This window comes from Cavia porcellus, unplaced genomic scaffold (assembly GCF_034190915.1).
Source record: "Cavia porcellus strain 051 isolate PalLab524CR breed Dunkin Hartley unplaced genomic scaffold, mCavPor4.1 scaffold_25, whole genome shotgun sequence".
NCBI classification, from domain to species: Eukaryota; Metazoa; Chordata; class Mammalia; order Rodentia; family Caviidae; genus Cavia; species Cavia porcellus.
The window spans coordinates 21,297,039-21,303,120 of NW_026947508.1; the positions used below are offsets into that span (position 1 = coordinate 21,297,039).

The following is a 6,082-nucleotide window of genomic DNA, read 5'->3' on the forward strand; positions in this document are numbered from 1 at the left end:
TTGTAGCCCAGGCTGGTCTTGAACTGGCAATAATCTTCCTGCCTGAGCCTCCTGAGTGCTGGGGTTACATTGTACATGAGGTTTTAATGAATTTTTAAGTGTTGCTTTTAAAATGAATTTTTGATTTTCATGGTGTAGCTTCTTCCCTGTACTTTTGGGGTTAACGTGTTATTTTCAGGTCTCAGCTATTTTCGTAGGTGTGGCAAAGCTACTAGGCTCTGTGCCTTGTATTTGTCATTGCCAATGAAAAGGGGGATCTGGAGGCTTCCTCTGGGGACAGAGGAGAGTAAGAGGTTTCAATCTAAAAAGTAGGGCACTCCATTCCCACAGTCCATCTGTGCTTCTCCTGACCCAGCAGCTGCTGCCGGTCACAGTGTGGTATGTTGGGACTTTCCTCTGCAGCTCATTTCTCAGTCACTCCCTTATTTGATGCTCTCAAGATGGGCAAAATGTCAATAACTCCAAGCCCAGTGAGGCTGCCTGGTTCTGTCAAAGTCCCTTGACCTGGATGAGAAACCAGATAGCTCTCCCCGCCCTGCCCTGGTGCTCAGGACTTCTCCGGCACATGCTAGTTAGTGCTGGATTCTTTGGTGGAGGGCCTGGGTCCTTATCATCTGTAGTCAGTTTCATAGAAATCTGTGGCTCTAATTCTTTTGTGGATAACATATTTCTATTACAGCAGCTACTTACTCAAGGTTCAAATAAACAGGCATTGATATAGGGGAATGAAACTCCCAACCAGCTACGTCCACTGAGCTCATGTTCTCTAATATTGAAGAATGAATTTTAGGAACAACAGAGGTGAAGAGTAGAATGTATTTATTGAGAGAAAAAAAGCTTCTGTCAGAGAGAGAGAGACAGAAGGGGACCCCAGTGGGCTGCTCAGGATTCTGTCTTTTCCAGGGACTTTTATAGAGTAAAACCCTGGGTTCAAGGCAGGGGAAGACTGGGAACTCACAAAGCAGATAAGGTGGGACATAACTATAGTTAGCCAATAAGATCAGTAGTTCAGGTAAAACTAATTAAATTGGGGACAAATGGGGAAGGGAGTCACATAGGAAGCAGGCATTCTTGAAACTGTGACCTTTCCCCTAGGGGATAGGGTGATAGGGAACTAATTAGAATATCAGTCTTTAGGATGTAGATGCATTTGTTTGATTCTTTGTCTTAAGGCCTGGCCCACAGCTGGAGGAGTCTGTTGCCCCCACAGTTGCAAACCATCCAAGTTTCTGCTCTGGCTCCTTGGAAGACCTAGCCCTGTCTCACTGCCTATAATATTTCTAACTAGCTCAGCTGCTTGCAACAATCCCCCCTCTGAAGAAGTAACCCAAACTGCCGTGAGGGGTAGGGGACAATGACCGATTGGATTTCAAGCTGAACAGGGTTGCAGTTACTGAACGTCAGTCAGAGGTACTTCTGCAGAAGTACCTTCTGCAGAGGTACTTCCTGTCTAGAGGCCCTCGATAGAAACCAGGCATTTTCATCTTGAGTGTGCTCACAGCTTTAAGTCTGAAGGAGACTGATAGAACTGTGCAGCTGAAAAGATAAGAAGTATGAAATATAAATGACCTTTATTTTGAGAATGTGGGGAGAGGCACCCCCGACCCCCTGGGGCACAGCATCTCCACCCCTGGGCCGGCGATCTCTCTGTGGAACATTGGAATGAGGCACATAAGTAGCCTCGGCTTGGGGTGGAACCTAAGGGAGGCATTAGGGATGCACAGGTAGCCCATTGGTCTTAGTTTGGCACCAGAGCTAGATTCCTAAGAGTGGGGGAGATAGGAGCTCCTTGGCTTTACCGGCTGCAGTGTCCAGCCTGGACCAAAACCCTTTCAGAGACAAAGCCAAAGAAACAGTTAGACAATCATGAGTACAGTTAACAAAGATTTCCACCAAGAGAAACTAGAGTTAATTCCTGTAAGAATAAAGTCCAGGGAATTTTAGAATCTTTCATGTCATTGATTTGTTATCTAATATCTTGAATAGCTACAGAGATATTAGCAGAAGAAGCAGGAATGTATACACAGCATTTAGTCTTTACAATTGCACAAGTGACCCTCTGTGCTGCTTTTAGAATGTCTAATGCCACCTGATTTTGGAGGACAGCCTGTAATAAAAGATAGCTATCTCCTTATATTTTATAGGAGATCTATTGGCTGTTAGGTAAGTTTTTCTATATGGCTGCATTAGCATGTAAAGCATATGTAGAATCAGTATAAATATTGACCTTTTGTCCCTTGCTGAGTTGTAAGGCTCCGGTCAGAGGCATGAGCTCTGCTAGCTGAGCACTAGTTCCAGTGCAAGTGAGGACCTTTCAAGAATATGGTGTAAAAAAAAAAAAAAAAAAAGAATATGGTGTAAAGTTACCATTGCATAGCCTGCCTTTTGAAAAATTTTTTATGAGGTAGCTGCCATAACAGAAGAGTTAAATCTGTCTGTCTTCTAAGTCATTTAGGTACCCTATAGATTGTTGAGCAAGTCCTTAATGCTGTGTAAGCACTCTCAAAGCCAAGTCTCCCCTCTCATCTACATATAAATTGAATGGTAACCTGTGGGTAGGCTCAGGGCGGGGCACCCAAGTGCTGAAGCTTTTGGAATGCAGCTTGTGAATCAGGTCCCAGCATAAAATATGTATATCTGCCTTTTGGGTCTCTTTTATAAAGTAATAGAGGGGTTGTATAATCTCCTCATATGGGGTATCCAAAGGCGGCAAAACCTGTAACTCTTAGGAAATATCCTTAACTGTTTTAGAGTTTTGGGCTGTGGGAAGGAGAGAATGGGTTTAATTTTCTTTTTTTTTAAGTCTTTGGATCTTTTTGGGTATGAGGCCTAAATATTTTACCTCAAGACTGCAAAGTGATGCCTTAGATTTAGAGACCTTGTAACTGTGTCTGTTAGAAAATTTAGCAGAACACAAGTGTCTCAGCTACAGAGCTTTTTGAGGGGGCACATAACAGTATGTCATCTACGTATTGCAAGATTGTGACCTGGGAAAACTCAAAACATGCCAAGTCATGGGAAAGCACTTGTCTACAAAGATGTGGACTATCTCTGAACCCTTAGGGAACACAGTCCGTGTTAATTGAGATGCTTGGTCCTGTGGATTTATTGTCCTATCTATTCTACCTTTAGTTGTCCATATTTCAGGATTTCTGTCTCCATGAGGGGAGCATACCTTGACCTGGGTGTATATGTATATCACAGTACTTAAACATGATAAAATATCTCTTTCTAAGAGAGGAACTGGACTTTCAGGCATAATCAAAAGTGAATGTGTAAAAAGAAAACCATCCCAGTTACAGCCTAAGCATTGTGAAAAATAACAAATTATCTCCTCAACAGTGACTCCTTTCACTGAGGGGTGGCGACGAGAAGGAAGGCCAGGATTGAAAAGAAGGACCGAGAGGCATAAGCCAGTAGCTGGTTTCTTTTCCCTCTATAGTCATGATTACCCGGGGCTCCTCTGAGGAGAGGACAGTCCAGCCAGCGGGAGAGGGCAGCGAGTGCCCTGGGGCCTTGGCCTCAGAGGGCAGTCCAACCTCCAGCGTCACCTTTGCAGTTGGGGCATGGCCCAGGGGGCTTCAGAGTGCAGTCCCTCATAAGGTGACCTGGCTTGTGGCAGTGATAGAAGATCTGCGTTTTCTTTGAATACTTCTTGGATCCCTGAGAATCAGACTTAGGGTTTCTTTTTCTTAAGGCTGCAGCAAAAGTGGCTGCTTTGTTCTTGGTCTCTTTGTTTTCTCTCCTTGGCTTCCTCCTCATTACAGTTACAAAATACTAAGGAGGCAACTTTTACTAAAGTACCAAGTGCACTATCTGGAGCAAACGCCATCTTTTGTAGCTTTTTTCTAATATGTGGAGTTGACTGAGTAACAAAAGTCCTTAAGCAAAATCTCTGCCTCTATCGAATCAGGAGCTATAGACATATGTTTTTTTATTGCCTCTGATAAACGATCTAAGAAGTCAGAGGGGTTTTCACCTTTTTCCTGAGAAGCTTCATAGAAATCAGTGGCTCTAATTCTTTTGTGGATAACATATTTCTATTACAGCAGCCACTTCCTCAAGGTTCAAAAAACAGGCATGATAATATTATGTCTTAGCTTTGCCGTCAGAGATGTCAGGGCTTGAGCTCAGTGTTCTCATCCGTCAAGTGAGTGTAAGAATCCCCATCTTAGCTGGGTACAGTGGCCTGCACCTGTGGTCCCTGCTGTACACTAGCAAAATGAGCTTCATTATGTTTGTGTTATGCCTAAGTTATATGACCAAAGTTCCTGTAACACAGCTGTACTGTTGTGTATGCGTTTTTTTTTTTTTTTTTCTGGGTGACCTAATTGATATGTTAATAATGCTCCCCTCTGTAAAGAATTGTAAATCCCTGGGAACCTAACCTAATTGATATGTTAACCATTGCTGCCCTCTACAAATAACAGATGTTAGCTAAAATAAGTTGACAAAGGATTGTTAATTACTGCTGGACTTCTCTGTCCTCTGCAAAGGGAAACAAAGGTCTTCCTCATTCCTTAGCAGATTTCCTGATCCATGCCCATAACCCCTTACTTTGTAAACTGTGCTTTCTACAAAAGGTCTGGAAAGTTTTGAGGGAGACACACAGCTTTTGCAAACTCCAACTGCACTGTGTTGCTGGGCCCAGAATAAAATAAATCAGCACTGCTTTTTTTTTTTTTTAAAAAAAACATGTCTTGCCCCATTTTTGGACTCGAGGTTGGGGGCTCTGAGGGGCTCGTTTGTGGATTACAAGAGTCCCATCTATTGAGGAGGCTGAGACAGGAGGTTTGCTTGAGCTCAGGACACCATGGGCAATACAATTAGGTCCTATATCAATAAGGGATGGCACAAAGGGTTTAGAGGTCCTGGGTTCCATCCCCAGCACTGAAAAACAGTTTGCACCTTGAAGAATGGCTGAAATGGTGAGGTAAGACTTCCTGTTCTAATTGTGCTCTCCAAATGGGAGTGCACACACGCTGCACACCCTCCGCATTGCAGGCACTGTGCTCGGTGCCGAGGACACACAGAAGAGCACGACAGGCTTCATGCTTCACTGAGCTGACGTAGCAAACAGGGAGGATGATAATGCAGTGGGATCAATTCATCTCCAAAGAACGGGAAGCAGAGAGACTGTAAACAGTGCACACAAAGGCCGAGGAGGGGCAGGGAAGGCCTCTCTGAGGAGGTGATCTTTGCCCTGAGCTTTCAGTGAGGAGGAGCAAGTTGATGACGTGGGGAGGACTGGGCAAGGCTGTGGAGGTGGCCTGAGGAGACTCAGTAGCAGCTGAGGTTAAGGGGCAAGGTGACTGGAGCCCCGGGAGGCGGAGCCACCTGTGTGGACCCTGAGGTCTCTGCTGTTCTTTCCACTCCTGGAGTCACGCCCTTGGGACACACACACACACACACACACACACACACACTACTACCACCACCACCACCGTCAGGAAGTGCCAGAGAGCTGCACATAGCTTCAGTTCTACTCACTGCCTGGAAACTGACCAGGAGTTTCTGGAATGCAGAAATGGTCATTGCTGGCTGACATCACACTTCGTGGTTTGAGGCCAATTGAAAAATAACCTCCTGGAGTCTGGGGCCTTTGAGGAAGCATGGGGAGCCCACCCTGGAGAGAAAGCAAAGGCTTGGCCACCCCAGTTTAAGGTGTTAGTGCAGGTGCAATCCAGGCACAGCAGACATTTAGGGGCCTGGCAGCCTACCAGCTCTGCCCACCTACTAACTAGAACAGGCAGTGACTCCAGCAATCACAGCTCCCTGGGAGAGGATCTGATCACAGTTCTCATGTGATCTCAGAATCTTAGTATCCTTAAATGGAAGGCAGAGATAATGACCAAAACCTCCCGGGGCTGTGTTGAATACAGTGCACATGGGAGAGATGATGGTTTGCTTATTCAGTCATTTACACCTTAGTGTGAACAAGTCTCAGATCTTTTGCTGAGACCAGGTTTAGGTCTAAAGAGGTGGGCAAGAACATTTGGGAGGAAAAGGACTGAGGATTGGGGCAACTCTGTGATAGAGTTATTTCCAAAAGATGAAAAATATTAACAAAAGATGAGAAATA

General features: G+C 44.8%; 1 protein-coding gene across 4 annotated transcripts in view; it reads left to right on the plus strand.

Moving 5' to 3' along the window:
• Positions 1–6,082, plus strand: part of Smpdl3b (sphingomyelin phosphodiesterase acid like 3B) — a 47,955-nt gene that overhangs the window by 21,386 nt on the left and 20,487 nt on the right. The window lies entirely within an intron of this gene.